This window comes from Pseudorca crassidens, chromosome 8, assembly GCF_039906515.1.
Source record: "Pseudorca crassidens isolate mPseCra1 chromosome 8, mPseCra1.hap1, whole genome shotgun sequence".
NCBI classification, from domain to species: domain Eukaryota; kingdom Metazoa; phylum Chordata; class Mammalia; order Artiodactyla; family Delphinidae; genus Pseudorca; species Pseudorca crassidens.
The window spans coordinates 69,162,661-69,179,490 of NC_090303.1; the positions used below are offsets into that span (position 1 = coordinate 69,162,661).

A 16,830-nucleotide genomic window follows, 5' to 3' on the forward strand; every position below is an offset into this window, starting at 1 on the left:
TCTTGCTAAATTCTGGATGTAATGATTTTCTCATCAGTTTGACAGTCAAGACTTTCATTTAATGTGTAACAGGGTAGAAGTTGTAAACTGGTGGAATTGGACTGATTTTCTGATTTGCCCCATTGCATGGCACAGTCAACAGATTAATTGTGTCAGAGTTTCAGCATTCCAAATCTTCACCTGGGAAGAGGCAAGCCTGGGGCAGTTGCTATGGTGACCATGCCCATGGCTAGGCCCCCAGGCATAAACACACTGCCCCACCAGTAACCATCTCTTGAATTTTAGTTCTTTGAGTATAGTAAGGACAAAGAATACATAAATGATGAATCATTTATTGATCATGAATCAACTTTACCTGATGAAGAAACAATAAATACAACTATTATTCTAGATTTTATTCTCAGGAATAAGTAATTCTGTACTAATGGAGAAAATTTTGATTGCTTGACCATAAATACAAGAAAAAGATAAGTTCCTTTTTATTATAAAGTACCATTCTGAGAATTAATTAAAAGAAAGCATTTGATAGGGTCACTCACCAGCAAATTACCTTTCTATATGAAATCAAAGTACATGTGCATTTGGTGTCATTAATGCCATGAAAAAAGAAAAACAAATAGAAGACAAACTTTCAAAAGAAAAAGAAGATAGAAAATGAACTCATAAAAAATGAATTCTTGAATACAGATATTACCTGAAAGTAGGCTTTACTATCATTTCACTTTTAAGGAAGATTCTACCTTTTGATTACTAGTGTAACCAAGCAGGACCATATGGGGCCTTCCTGGGACAGACCCCTCCCCCATATCCTCTGTATACCTAGGCAGCAGTATGGGATGCACATTTCCCGAGTTGATTTACAGAGGCTAAAACCCCCACCAAATGGAAGAATTAACTACTTGATGACTGTGAGCACATAGCCCCCAGGTCTATTAGAGCCTAAGGATTGATAATGTTAACCCCTGTGACACCGCCCTGTTACCTCACCATGAACCAATCAGAGTACTGTGCATAAGCTTATCACACACCGGGGATTCCCCTCCCTCATTTGGCCTTTAAAAATGCTTTCCTGGCTCACTCCCTCTTGCGAGAGCACCAGAATCACAACTAACTGCTGAACAATCATCAGCAGGAAGACACTGGAACTCACTAAAAAAGATACCCCACATCCAAAGACAAAGGAGAAGCCACAATGAGACAGCAGGAGGGGCTCAATAACAATAAAATCAAATCCCATAACTGCTGAGTGGGTGACTCACAGACTGGAGAACACTTATACCACAGAAGCCCACCCACTGGAGTGAAGGCTCTGAGCCCCACGTCAGGCTTTCCAACCAGGGCGGCTGGCAACAGGAGGAGGAATTCCTAGAGAATCAGACTTTGAAGGCTAGTGAAATTTCATTGCAGGACTTTGACAGGACTGGGGGAAACAGATACTCCAGTCCTGGAGGGCACACACAAAGTAGTGTGCGCATCGGGACCCACGGGAAGGAGCAGTGACCGGATAGGAGACTGAACAACCAGACCTACCTGCTACAGTTCGGGGGTCTCCTGTAGAGGCAGGTGGTGGCTGTGGCTCACCACAGGGACAAGGATGCTGGCAGCAGAAGTTCTGGGAAGTACTCCTTGGTGTGAGCCCTCCCAGAGTCCTCCATTAGGCCCAACAAAGACCTGGGTAGGCTCCAGTGCTGGGTCGACTCAGGTCAAACAACCAACAGGGAGGGAATCCAGCTCCACCCATCAGAAGAGAAGAGGATTAAAGTACTACTGAGCTCTGCCCAACAGAGCAACACCCAGCTCTACTCACCACCAGTCCTGCCCATCAGGAAACTTGCACAAGTCTCTTAGATAGACTCATCCATCAGAGGGCAGAAAGCCGAAGCAAGAAGAGTTACAATTCTGCAGCCTATGGAAGGAAAACCACATTCACAGACAGATACACAAAATGAAAAGGCAGAGGACTTTGTCCCAGATGAAGAAACACTATAAAACCCCAGAAAAACAACAAAACGAAGTGGAGATAGGCAACCTTCCAGAAAAAGAATTCAGAATGATGATAGTGAAGATGATCCAGGACCTTGGAAAAAGAATAGAAGCAAAGATAAAGAAGATGCAAGAAATGTTTAACAAAGACCTAGAAGAATTAAAGAACAAACAAACAGAGATGAAAAATACAATAAATGAAATGAAAAATACACTAGAAGTAATCAATAGCAGAATACCTGAGGCAGAAGAAAGGATAAGTGACCTGGAAGACAGAATGGTGGAATTCACTGCCATGGAACAGAATAAAGAGAAAAGAATGAAAGAAATGAAGACACCCTAAGAGACGTCTGGGACAACACTAAATGCAAAAACATTCACATAGTAGGCATCCCAGAAGGAGAAGAGTGAGAGAAACGACCCAAGAAAATATTTGAAGAGATGATAGTCGAAAACTTCCCTAACATGGGAAAGGCAATAGCCACCCAAGTCCAGGAAGCACAGAGAGTCCCAGGCAGGATAAACCCAAGGAGAAACATGCAGAGACACACAGTAATCAAACTGACAAAAATTAAAGACAAAGAAAAATTATTGGAAGCAACAAGGGAAAAATGACAAATAACATACAAGGGAACTCCCATAAGGTTAACAGCTGATTTCTCAGCAGAAGCTCTACAAGCCAGAAGGGACTGGCATGATATATTTAAAGTGATGAAAGGGAAGAACCTACAACCAAGATTACTCTACCCAGCAAGGACTTCTTCACATTCGACAGAGAAATCAAAAGCTTTACAGACAATCAAAAGCTAAGAGAATTCAGCACCACCAAACCAGCTCTACAACAAATGCTAAAGGATCTTCTCTAAGTGGGAAACACAAGAGAAGAAAAGGACCTACAAAAACAAACCCATAACAATTACGAATATGATAATAGGGACATACATATCAATAATTACCCTAAACATGAATGGATTAAATGCACCAACCAAAAGACACAGGCTTGCTGAATGGATACAAAAACAAGACCCATATATATGCTGTCTACAAGAGACCCACTTCAGACCTAGGGACACATACAGACTGAAAGTGAGGGGATGGAAAAAGGTATTCCATGCAAATGGAAATCAAAAGAAAGCTGGAATAGCAATTCTTGTGTCAGATAAAATAGACTTTAAAATAAAGAATGTAACAACAGACGAGGAAGGACACTACATAATGATCAAGGGATCAATCCAAGAAGATATATGCACTCAACATAGGAGCACCTCAATACATAAGGCAACTGCTAACAGCTATAAAAGAGGAAATTGACAGTAACACAATAATAGTGGGGGACTCTAACACCTGTTACACCAATGGACAGAACATCCGAACAGAAAATTAATAAGGAAACACAAGCTTTAAATGACACAATACACCAGAGAGATTTAATTGATATTTATAAGACATTCCAACCAAAAACAGCAGATTACACTTTCTTCTCAAGTGCGCATAGAACATTCTCCAGGATAGAGCACACCTTGGGTGACAAATCAAGCCTCAGTAAATTTAAGAAAATTGAAATCCTATCAAGCATCTTTTCTGACCACAACGCTATGAGATTAGAAATGAATTATAGGGAAAAAAATGTAAAAAGCACAAACACATGGAGGATAAACAATATGTTACCAAATAACCAAGAGATCACTGAAGAAATCAAGGAGAAAATCAAAAACTACCTACAGACAAATGACAATGAAAACACAATGATCCAAAACTTATGGGATGCAGTAAAAACAGTTCTAAGAGGGAAGTCTACAGCAATACAAGCCTACCTCAAGAAACAAGAAAAATCTCAAATAAACAATTTAACCCTACACCTAAAGGAACAAGAGGAAGAAGAAGAAACAAAACCCAAAGTTACTAGAAGGAAAGAAATCATAAAAATCAGAGCAGAAATAAAAGAAATAGAAACAAAGAAAACAATACAAAGATCAATAAAACTAAAAGCTTGTTCTTTGAGAAGATAAACAAAATTGATAAACCACTAGCCAGACTCATCAAGAAAAAGAGGGAGAGGACTCAAATCAATAAAATTAGAAATGAAAAAGGAGAAGTTACAAAAGACACCACAGAAATACAAAGCATCCTAAGAGACTACTACAAGCAACCCTATGCCAATAAAATGGACAACGTGGAAGAAATGGACAAATTCTTGGAAACTTATAACCTTCCAAGACTGAACCAGGAAGAAATAGAAAATATGAACAGACCAATCACAAGTAATGAAATTGAAACTGTGATTAAAAATCTTCCAACAAACAAAAGTGCAGGACCAAATGGCTTCATAGGTGAATTCTATCAAACATTTAGAGAAGAGCTAACACTCATCCTTTTCAAACTCTTCGAAAAACTTACAGAGGAAGGAACACTCCCAAACTCATTCTATGAGGCCAGCATCACCCTGATACCAAAACTAGACAAAGATACTACAAAAAGAGAAAATTACAGACCAATATCACTGATGAATATAGATGCAAGAATCCTCAACAATATACTAGCAAACAGAATCCAACAACACATTAAAAGGATCATACACCATGATCAAGTGGGATTTATCCCTGGGATACAAGGAATCTTCAATATATGCAAATAAATCAATGTGATATACCATATTAACGAAGTGAACAATAAAAACTATATGATCATCTCAATAGATGCAGAAAAAGCTGTTGACAAAATTCAACACCCATTTATGATAAAAACTCTGCAGAAAGCGGGCATAGAGGGAACCTACCTCAACATAATAAAGGTCATATATGACAAACCCACAGCAAACATTCTCAATGGTGAAAAACTGAAAGTATTTCCTCTAAGATCAGGAACAAGACAAGGATGTCCACTCTCGCCACTATTATTCAACATAGTTTGGGAAGTCCAAGCCCTGGCAATCAGAGAATACAAAGAAATAAAAGGAGGGCTTCCCTGGTGGGGCAGTGGTTGAGAGTCCGCCTGCTGATGCAGGGGACACGGGTTTGTGCCCCGGTCCGGGAAGATCCGACATGCCGCTGAGCGGCTGGGCCCATGAGCCATGGCCGCTGAGCCTGTGCGTCCGGAGCCTGTGCTCTGCAATGGGAGAGGCCACAGCAGTGAGAGGCCTGTGTACCGCAAAAAAAAAAAAAAAAAAAAAAAAAAAAAAAAAAAAAAAAAAGAAAAGAAATAAAAGGAATACAAATTGGAAAACAAGAAGTAAAACTGTCACTGCTTGCAGATGACATGATACTATACATAGAGAATCCTAAAGATGCCATCAGAAAACTACTAGAGCTAATCAATGAAGTTGGTAAAGTTGCAGGATACAAAATTAATGCACAGAAATCTCTTGCATTCCTATACTCTAATGATGAAAAATATGAAAGAGAAATTAAGGAAACAGTCCCATCTACCATTGCAACAAAAAGTATAAAATACCTAGGAATAAGTCTACCTAAGCAGACAGAAGACCTGTATGCAGAAAACTATAAGACACTGATGAAAGAAATTAAAAATGATACAAACAGATGGAAAGATATACCATATTCTTAGAGTGGAAGAATCTATGTTGTGAAAATGACTATACTACCCAAATCAATCTACAGATTCAATGAAATCCCTATCAAATTACCAATGGCATTTTATTCAGAACTAGAACAAAAAGTCTTAAAATTTGTATGGAGACACAAAAGACCCTGAATAGCCAAAGTGGTCTTGAGGGAAAAAAATGGAGCTGAAGGAATCAGACTCCCTGACTTCAGACTACACTACAAAGCTACAGTAATCAAGACAATATGGTACTGGCACAAAAACAGAAATATAGATCAGTGGAACAGGATAGAAAGCCTAGAGATAAACCCACGCACCTATGGTCAACTAACTATGACAAAGGAGGTAAGGATATACAATGAAGAAAAGAAAGTCTCTTCAGTAAGTGGTGCTGGGAAACCTGGACAGCTACATGTAAAAGAATGAAATTAGAACACTCCCTATCACCATACACAAAACTAAACTCAAAATGGATTAGAGACCTATATATAAGTCAGGACACTATAAAACTCTTAGAGGAAAACATAGGAAGAACACTCTTTGACATAAATCACAGAAAGATCTTTTTTGATCCACATCCTAGAGTAATGGAAATAACAAAAATAAACAAATGGGACCTAATCAAACTTAAAAGCATTTGCAAATCAAAGGAAACTACAAACAAGACGAAACAACAAACCTCAGAATGGGAGAAAATATTTGCAAATGAATCAACAAAGGATTAATCTCCAAAATATATAAACAGTTCATGCAGCTCAATATTAAAAAAAAAAAAAGCCCAATCAAGAAATGGGTAGAAGACCTAAATAGACATTTCTCCAAAGAGGACATACAGATGGCCAAGAAGCACATGAAAAGCTGCTCAACATCACTAATTATTAGAGAAATGCAAATCAAAACTACAATGAGGTAACACCTCACACCAGTTAGAATGGGCATCATCAGAAAATCTACAAACAACAAATGCTGGAGAGGAAGTGGAGAAAAGGGAACCCTCTTGCACTGCTGGTGGGAATGTAAATTGATACAGCCACTATGGAGAACAGTATGGAGGTTCCTTAAAAATCTAAAAATAGAATTACCATATGACCCAGCAATCCCACTACTGGGCATACACCCAAAGAAAACCATAATTCAAAAAGACACATGCACCCCAATGTTCATTGCAGCACTATTTACAATAGCCAGCCTAAATGCCCATCGACAGATGAATGGATAAAGAAGATGTAGTACATATATACAATGGAATATTAGCCATTAAGAGGAAAGAAATTGGTCATTTGTAGAGATGTGGATGGATCTAGAGACTGTCATACAGAGTGAAGTTAAGTCAGAAAGAGAAAAACAAATATCGTATATTAATACATATATGTGGAACCTAGAAAAATGGTACAGATGAACTGGTTTGCAGGGCAGAAATAGAGACACAGATATAGAGAACAAATGTACGGACACCAAGGGGGGAAAGTGGCAGGGGGTTGGGGGGGTGGTGTGATGAATTTGGGAGATTGGGATTGACATGTATACAGTGATGTGTATAAAATGGATAACTAATAAGAACCTGCTGTATAAAAAAATAAATTAAATAAAATTAAAAAATTAAAAAAAATAAAAATGCTTTCCTGAAACCCACGGGGGAGTTTAGGTTTTTTGAGTACTAGCTGCCTGGACTCCTTGTACACGGCCTTACAACCTTGTACACGGTTGTGGTTTCTTCACCACAACCCGATGTCAGTAGATTGGCTTTACTGTGTGCAGGTGAGTGGACCCAAGTTTGGTTCAGTAATACTAGGACATATAAAAATAATTCACCAAGCCTGCTATATTTAAGCATTACTTTTTCATAAAGTAAAGTTTATCAAATAAACTACACACATAAATATTTTGGCCACAGTTAATTTTTGGCTAATAACTGAAATATACTGTTAACACATTGTTAATTTGGTCTATATTGTGACTCAAAAGATCTCATTTTTTAATTAGAACACTATTTCTTATCACTATAACATTACAGTCTTTATTTAAGCAATCCTTTGAGGAAGACTGAAACCGATTTCCCAGAACTTAGGTTAATGAGAGCTCCGTATCCCAGTGCACTGCAGATTATTTCACATTGTAGCCTTCCTTCTAGTGATTGACAACAGAAGGGCAGATTCACACTTGCCTAGGAATAGTCCCCCCAGATGGATGTACAAGGGAATTAAAAGCCTACCCTTTTCAGTGGCTTTAAGGTAGCATTCAGTTCACCTTGTCACTTGGTGGCAAGTTTACCTAATTGATTCTTATGTGTGACAAAGTAACAGTTCACAGGATTATTTTAAATTCTGTCTTCTAAAACTTTTTTCCCCTCACTTTGTGATTTCACATGGAACACTGCTTTATTTGAATAGTCAGCCTTTATCAGCATGAAGCCAGGTGTTGTCTGATGAAGACAGGGACAGAGCTGCTTCTCTTTCTCCCCAGCGTTTCTTCAATCCACTTTATTAAAGCAAAACTGAGAAGAGGTTTCTGGTGACAACATTTGTAGTTCTTTAGGCAGATAAAAACGTGTAGGTATGGATGAGGATTTATTCAGTTTTATTTCTGCCTGAATATTTTAGAATCAATGTTAATTCTCAGGGAAAAAGATCGCTGGGATGTTAGAAGGCCTCTGGAGGTTCCAATTTGGTAGAACCTTTGCCAAAGAATTCCTGCAAAAGATGCACAAGGGCACCATCGCCTCACATCACAGGGTACTCTGGCTGAAGGTATCACATTTATCGTATATTTCTGTCACAGTGGGAAACCAGGCAGTTTGGTTTTATTTTAAATATCAAATATTCTAATAATATTAATAAACGATAGATAATAAGATCCTCACTTGGAGAACAGGATTCTCAAGTTTGAGAAAAATATAAAGATAGCTGTTGGCTGTTTCCCTTTTTTTTTTTTTTTTTTTTTTTGTGGTACGCGGGCCTCACTGCTGCGGCCTCTCCCATTGCGAGGCACAGGCTCCAGACGTGCAGGCTCAGCGGCCACGGCTCACAGGCCCAGCCACTCCGCGCCATGTGGGATCCTCCTGGACCGGGGCACGAACCCTGCATCGGCAGGCAGACTCTCAACCACTGCGCCACCAGGGAAGCCCCCTGATGTGGACCATTTTTAAAGTCTTTAGTGAATGTGTTACAATACTGCTTCTGTTTTATGTTTTGATTTTTTGGTCACGAGGCATGTGGGATCTTAGCTCCCCGACCAGGGACTGAACCCACACCCCCTACATTGGAAGGAGAAGTCCTAACCACTGGACCTCCAGGGAAGTCCCTGTTTCACTTTATATCACATCTATGTGTTATAATTATTACTCCAAAATGGAACTGCTATACAGTCAATTAAACAATTTGGAGAAATGCTTTTTTTATGCCTCTGTCCCTATACTGCCCTACAGCCTTACATATATATAATTCAAGAAAAGGTTAAGGATATTTTCTTAAGAGAAGCAAAAATGAAAGGAACAGTTGAAAAATTTTAACTCCATCTAACCATTCATGACTATACATGATAATGAAGGCAAAGAATAGAAGCTGGCAGGGAAAGAAGGTCTTGTAAAACTTGTATTGCTGGGGTAAACAGATCATGGCACAAGATGTGGGAAAAACAATTATAAAAAATATTTTCGAGCTAAAGAGGAAGAGCAAAGGAAGACCAGCTTTTATTTTCTACACAGAGCTATTCAAACAAGTAAATTATGTTGTTTTTAGTAGGTTGAATGAACGGAAAATAAAGTTACACATAAGTTCAGATATTTGGTCTTAATCAGCAACTCTCACTTTGAGGGCATGGCCTCAAACAAGGACATCAGCCTTTATAGGCCTAAAGAGTATATGAGGAGCTATCTATAAAAATGAAAACAAACTCCAAAGGGTCCCACCCCCAAATACTCTCATAGCTCCACTTTGCTGTAGACTTTTAGAGCAGACACTGTATTCAATTTCCATGTAGATCTACTGACCTTATATCTGTGATAAAATGGTGTTAGGTTATTTGACAGCATTCAGAAGTTCTTTGTAATTTCCTGTTTTATTAGGTAGCAGTAGGGAAAAACATAACAATAATCAAGTATGGATACTTAAATGAAAGAACATTAAAAAGCTGGTGAACTTGGCTTTCTATAAAGTATGCCATGTAATTACCTTTTATTCATTCATTTCACAGTCTGTGTCCTATATTACTTAATTGCAAAGAAAAGAGCAGACTGCTCATGTGTACACTAACTGTAAGTGATTGAATGATCCTGTTCTCAATTCTTGAGAGCAAAAAATATATTAATGAAGACAATATAAAGAAGGCAAAAATAGGGGCTTCCCTGGTGGCGCAGTGGTTGAGAGTCCGCCTGCCGATGCAGGGGACACGGGTTCGTGCCCCGGTCCACGAAGATCCCACATGCCGTGGAGCGGCTGGGCCCGTGAGCCATGGCCACTGAGCCTGCGCGTCCGGAGCCTGTGCTCCGCAATGGGAGAGGCCACAGCAGTGAGAGGCCCATGTACCGCAAAAAAAAAAAAGAAGCCAAAAATAGGACATAATCCACAAAAATATATACTGCCCTCTTATAAAAACATGATTGAAGAACAGGTAGTCTAAGAACTAAGTTAGTTAACCCCCACACTTGATCTTACTCATTTTATTCATTAATTTTATTCTAAATTTAAAAAAATATTTCACATCAGATTCAAACATCTGCAAAGAAATATTAATGATGAAAAGCCAATTATTATAACCATTTTATGTGCAAGGATGGGAGCTCAAGAGTAGCAAATGGACATTTGCTAAAAGGCTGTTCCACTGAAACTTGAAAACAACCATGTTCAAGGTGACATGTTTTCATCCTCCGTATATTAAAAATGGTCTGTGCTGATTTCTGTCTGAAATTGGTGATTACATAAGGAGGAGCACAATTTATTGATTTCATCTAAGAACTCAACACCAAAGTAATTTAAAAACCTAAAGACCTGCCTTTAGCCACAAAGATTACTCTTACTTCTGGTTCTTGTCAAGAAATATAATCATGATCTCTTTGATGCCCAAGTCTTTTAAATGTTTTATCATAAAATATAATATTCATGGAGGATCAGCTGAAGGATGTATAGTCCATTAATTTTTCTGTAGCCTTTAAGATTTTGCCTGGATTCTCTTTAGTCCATTAGAGACCTTGGAATAACTTTAGAAACTTGTACAGTTTTTTTTTCCCTAAATGTATTTTGGTACTAGCACCTAGAAATGCCATAATAAATATCTCTATGAATTTTATCGTCACATTTTTTTTTTGTACAGACATTGGTGAGGCCATCATCTTTTATTTCACACATAGTGTCCTTTTATGAGACCCGTGAAAAAAATTTTATTTACTTGTTATCCCCCAGAAAAGCTGTTCAGGGGACACTGTAAATATTTTAACTGACTGTGGTAGTTTTAAAACATGTGTGCAATTTCTTTGACATTCCTTCAATCTAATTTCCCTCTCTCGAATATGGCCTTGCTTTAGTGTCTCAGTTGTAGTTGGCAGAAAGTGACAGAAGTGATACTGCATGATTTGGAAGGCTAGAATATAAAAAGCAACACAACTTCTACCTATCTCTCTCTCTCTCTCTCTCTCTCTCTCTCTCTCTCTCTCTCCTCTCACCCTCATGCCTTGGAGACCTTAGCCAACATACAGATGTTCAGCTACCTGAGCCACTGTGCTGGAGAAACCACATGGAAGGACCATAGAGACAGACAGAGATGCTCAAGGAATGCCAACTGTTCCAGCCTCTGCTCTTTGAGTCATCCCAGTATCAAATGCCAAGTATTTGAGTAAGAAAATGCTGAGATGATTCCAGCCCCAACTTTCCACCTAAACTGGCTAATGCCAGGTAGTATAGAAATGAGCTGCCCACGTTAAGCTCTGTCCAAATTGCAGATTCACGAGCAGAATAAATGTTGTTATTCTGGTGTGACAGGAGTAGTAATGGCCCCCCAAAGATGTCCATATCCTGCACCCTGGAGTCTACAGGTATGATAAGGGGAATTAAGGTTTCAGTTGGGATTAAGTTTGCTTGAAATTAGCTGCCCTCAAGATAGGGAGATTATCCTCGATTATCCAGGTAGGCTAATGTAATCACAAGGGTCCTTAAAAGGGGAGGAGTGAGGAAGAAGAAGAGAGTCAGAGGGAGATGTGAGTACAGAAGAAAGTTCAGAGAGATGAAACATCACTGGCTTTGAAGATGGAGGTAAGGAACCATAAGCCAAGGAATGAGGTAACCTATAGATGTTGGAAAAGGCAAAGAAACAGATTCTCTGCCAGAACTTCTAGAAAGAAATAGGGTCCTACTTGATTTTAGTCTGATAAGATCTATGTGAGACTTCTTTCATCCAGAACTTTGACAGTAAATTTGTGTTAAGTCACTAAGTTTGTGACAATTTATTATTGTAGCAATAGAAAACTATATACTCTTAAGCCTCTAAGTTTAGGGGGATTTCTTATCATTAATTCTATAATTGGGACAGGGACCTTGCTTAATTCTCAGTTTTGGCCTATAGGAAGTTCAAACCCAATCAATGAGCCATCTTGGACCACTCCACAGGATCTCATATCTCCACTCTAATTTTCCCTTTCTTTTGCTATGTTTTCTCCCTGGTACTATGCTTATTTTTTATATACTACCTCAAATCCTTTTAGAACAGGGCCAGAAATAAATAAATAAGGTTGACTAAAACAATATATTTACCATGACCTATCACAAGTAGTGAAATAGACAGAATGAAAAGTATCTTTTCTCTAGCAAAAACCAAACCAAACCTCTAAAGCAGATCAACACCTATGGAGGGCATCAACACAAGACAGAAGCAAACATTCAATTTAATTTAATATTTTCTAAAATTAGAGAAATAAAGTATTTAACTCTTCTGTTTTTCAATTTAAGAACATGAAATAAAACTTCTTATTCAAACTACAATAAAAAACTATATATGGGGCTTCCCTGGTGGCACAGTGGTTGAGAGTCCGCCTGCCGATGCAGGGGACACGGGTTCGTGCCCCGGTCCGGGAAGATCCCACATGCCGCGGAGCGGCTGTGCCCGTGAGCCATGGCCACTGAGACTGCGTGTCCGGAGCCTGTGCTCTGCAAAGGGAGAGGCTGCAACAGTGAGAGGCCCACGTACCGCCAAAAACAAAAAAACCAAAAAACTATATATGTGTATGTATATGTGTACATGTATACACACACTTGATATATATACATTTCAGCTTTGAATTGTGGCTGCTTAAGAGAGTATAAAAAAAGACAAAACTCAGGAGTTGACAGAGAAAGACATAGAAACAGAAGGAAAAAGGAGATGATTAGAAAACAAAAAAAGTATGGTGGGGAGAGAGAGATCCTCACAGAGACACATAGGAGACAGTCAAACAGTAACAAAAAGAGGTACATTCAGAAAGAAGAAAAAGGCACTTTCATGACATAATTAACACTCCCAGCATATGCCTTTTTTTTGATATTCTTACTGAGGATTTCTGATATTACACTGGGTTTTAACATGATATCTCTCTCTCAACAATTACTCTATAAACCTGGTGCATCTGGCCTTTCTCTTGTCTTCTCAAAAATAAGAAAATGACCACAAAAGGAGGTGGTAGATGGGGGATGATAACTGCTATTAAATACTGGTTTGTCAAGAGAAACATTTATCAGAGTCTTGGTGATGGATTTAGTCTTAGCTCTGCAGAAGTAATCAGTTCTGGAGCTATTGAGTATACTGCTTTTAATCATTTCATTCTATTTAGGACTGAGCAAAGTAAATCAGAAACCCCATTAAGTCAATATATAGTTAGTAGGTGCTTCAACGTCGCATAACGATAAAACTTCATTAGTGTGCTGAAACCTTTACCTCCTTTTCCTCTGTGGTACAATTATTTGGAAAGATGGTGACCAACTCCTGTACCAACCAGATTCCTTCATTGTCTCCTGCTTCTTTTATCTTCTTTTACCAAGGTCATTATCCTTCCACTGTGACTTGGCCTTGGGAGATAGTAAACCTTTTGTTATCAATTGGCCCATCCTCAGGCAGCCTGTACCTGAAGAAGCTTTGTTGACACCACTCATGCCAGCAAGGCATAACGGTGATATCACCAGGAGGAGGAGAACAAATGTTCATTTAGTTCTCACCACGTGTCAGACAATTTCTTCACATTTTTGTCACAAAAAACATACAGTAGGTTATATTATTCTCTTTTTTACAGAAGAGGACAGTGAGGTTTAGAAGACTTATAAAACTTGCCAAGGGTCACAAGAAGTGACAGAGTAAGGGCTTAAACTATGACTTAAAACCCAATGCACTTAGTCATCACATTATTAATTTGCACTACTAGTAAAGTTTAAAGTCATAAGAGGAGATCCGAGTCATCACCATGTCACCCTCACCATACTGAAGCATGTAACCATACCATGCTGGATGATAAACTCAGCCCTGTGCTTTCCACATAAGCCAAATTATCTAGTATCATTACCTAGTTATTTCATATGAATGTGTTTATATCTTCAATTATATTCTAAGTTCATGAGGAGCAACAGCTATGTTTACAAGTTAAAATTTCTTCTTTAGTGTCAAACACAGTGTTCTTCATAAAAATGGTCAGTATACAATGATTGAATCAATGGTATATTGTGTAATCTCAAAATACTCTCTGAGGGTCTTAAAGGGATAGGTTCCTGAAATCTGACGAGTGCAGTTTTTCCAGGGAGGGGAGGTGCTGAGGGACAGAAACAAGAGTTACTGTGGTCCAGGGAAGGAAGAGGGCGGGGGGATAAAAGGTGGGGCACTATGCTTAGGAAGAGCTCAGACAGACAAGCAAATGATGGAAAGTAGAGTATCAAGACTAGGATGAGAGCCCTGGGTTGGAAATACATAAGAGACATAGTTTATTTCATTCTGTGTCTTACAGGAATGTTCCAAGTGTTTCCTTGGGAACAAAGAAGAGCATCAGGAATTTTTCTGGCCTGAAACATATGGAAATGAAAGGATGTCACTAACCCCGAAGACAGGATATCATTGGCAGCAGCAAAACTAACTCTTCTTAACTGAGTACAGGGTTCAGGTAATGTATACCTCATTTCCATTGACCCTTATTCCTGTCTAACTTATTCTCTTCTCCACCTTGAATATTCCTTCTCAGTAACCATTCCTACCATGTACCTAGTTGTTCAGACCAAAAGCCAAGCTAAGGAACTACCTTCCATTCCTCTTTCCCTCAGTCCCTATATCTAATCATTATCAAGTCTTTTGACTTGATTTTCAAAACATATCCAGACTCCTTCTACAGCAGTTTCTTTCCATTTCTTTTCTATCACCCTGGTTGAAGTTGCTCTCATCTCTTATCCAGATTATTATAGCCCCTCACCCCCACTACCTAGCTTCCTGCTTCTATTCTAACCCTCTCCAGTTAAGTCTGATATATACCAGCCTCATGATCATTTAAACATATTAATCAGATCACATAACTCCTTTGCTTCAAACAGTCTAGGCTAGCACTGCCGTGGCCCGCAGGCTTTAAGTAGTCTGACCCTATCTCCTTCTCTGGCCTCATTCCACTACTCTCCATATACTGTCATAGGACCTGCTTTGCCTCCCTTATACATGCTGAGCTCATTAATACCTTAAGATCTTGCCTTTCCCTCTACCTTAAATACATCAACCCTGTATCTTCACAGGACTACTCCTTTCTATTAATCAGGTCTGGGCCACCTTCCCTGACTGCTTAAGTGCCCAAACACTCCTACTCTACTGAATCCAGTCAATGGATATCACCACACCCTCTTCTATATCTTCACAGCACCTACAGCTATCATTTATTTATTTATTTACTTGTGTATGGTCTGTCTGTATGTCCTATTTTTAGATCCCACTTCCTTATGTAACTGAGCAGGACCCTATGGGGCTTTCCCGGAACAGACCCCTTGCCCCAGGTCCTCCTCCTTCCTCATGTCTGTAGAAAAACCTTAGCCTCTTAGGCTTTTCCCAAGTTCCAAAGAGTAAATTTAATCAGAGAAGTGAGAAAATGCAGAAGAAAGGAAAACAGTCAAGCAAGACAAAACAAATAGTTTAGCCATTAAACAAAGTCAAGGACCTTTAGCTCCTCTTCAAGGGCTATAGATAATATTCTGAGCCATGTCCTTCAAGCTGTTTTGCTGACACTGAAACCCCCACCAGCTGGAAGAAGTTAAGTGTGTGCTGCCCACAAGCACATAGACCCCAGACCAGGTGGAATCAGAAGGTTGATGGTGTTGACTCCTGATTACCTCACCACCAACCAATCAGAAGAATGTCCACAAGCTGATCACACACCCCACAACCCCCCTTCCTCACCCTGTCTTTAAAAATCTTTCCCTGACAGCCTTCGGGGAACTCAGGCCTTTTAAGCACTAGCTACCTGGACTCCTTGCTTGGTGCCTGCAATGAACACTGCACTTGCCTTCACCACAACCCAGCGTCAGTAGATTGGTTTCACTGCGTGTGGGCAAGCAGACCCAAGTTTGGTTTGTTAACACTTACACCATAGTTCACACAGACTCATGAGCGTAGGGACACTTACTAATTTATCCACATTACTTAGAACACCAGTTACATAGTAAGGCTCAATAACTATTTCCAGAATAAATAAATCACATGAAACGTCTTTTGTGCTTAAGCCTTCTCTGAAATTGCTGCTTAAGAATTTACTTTAAGCATGTTGAATACTTTTTTACATTCTCAGATGATAGCAGAGAAAATATCTGATATATTTGCCACAGCAAAAAAAGGGAGGATATGTCACCTATATTTTTCTTACACACATATTTTGAGTACTGTGGTCCTCCCTATGGGAATCTAACTTTAGAATTATAATGTAAGGATGAAAGAGATAATTGAAATAGTGTAAAAAATTGCATGTTGCCTTTCGGGAGAATGCAATAGCATTTTCTAAAATGACATATTACTATACATGCCCTCAGTAATAAGGGGAACCTGCAAAAATGTTATTTCAGAATATTATATCAGGGAAGAGCTCTAACTCTCTTCACTTTTGCCACAGGGTTTTTAAGATTGCTGTTACCATGCTTACTTGAAACAATCACAAATAAGAAGTGTGTGGAAACGACAGCTGTATTAACTTTATCATGTACAGTTAAGTATTCCACACACTTGAAAGCACTGCTCCTTCGTTTTCACAGTGTGCTAGCTAGAGAAATAGACTTGGAGGAAGGGCCTGGTGGAGACAGAGCTGCAGTAAACTTGACCGGT

General features: G+C 39.1%; 1 protein-coding gene across 3 annotated transcripts in view; it reads right to left on the reverse strand.

Moving 5' to 3' along the window:
* IMMP2L (inner mitochondrial membrane peptidase subunit 2) overlaps nt 1–16,830 on the reverse strand; it is a 904,501-nt gene that overhangs the window by 234,053 nt on the left and 653,618 nt on the right. The gene's annotated exons all lie outside the window — the stretch shown is intronic.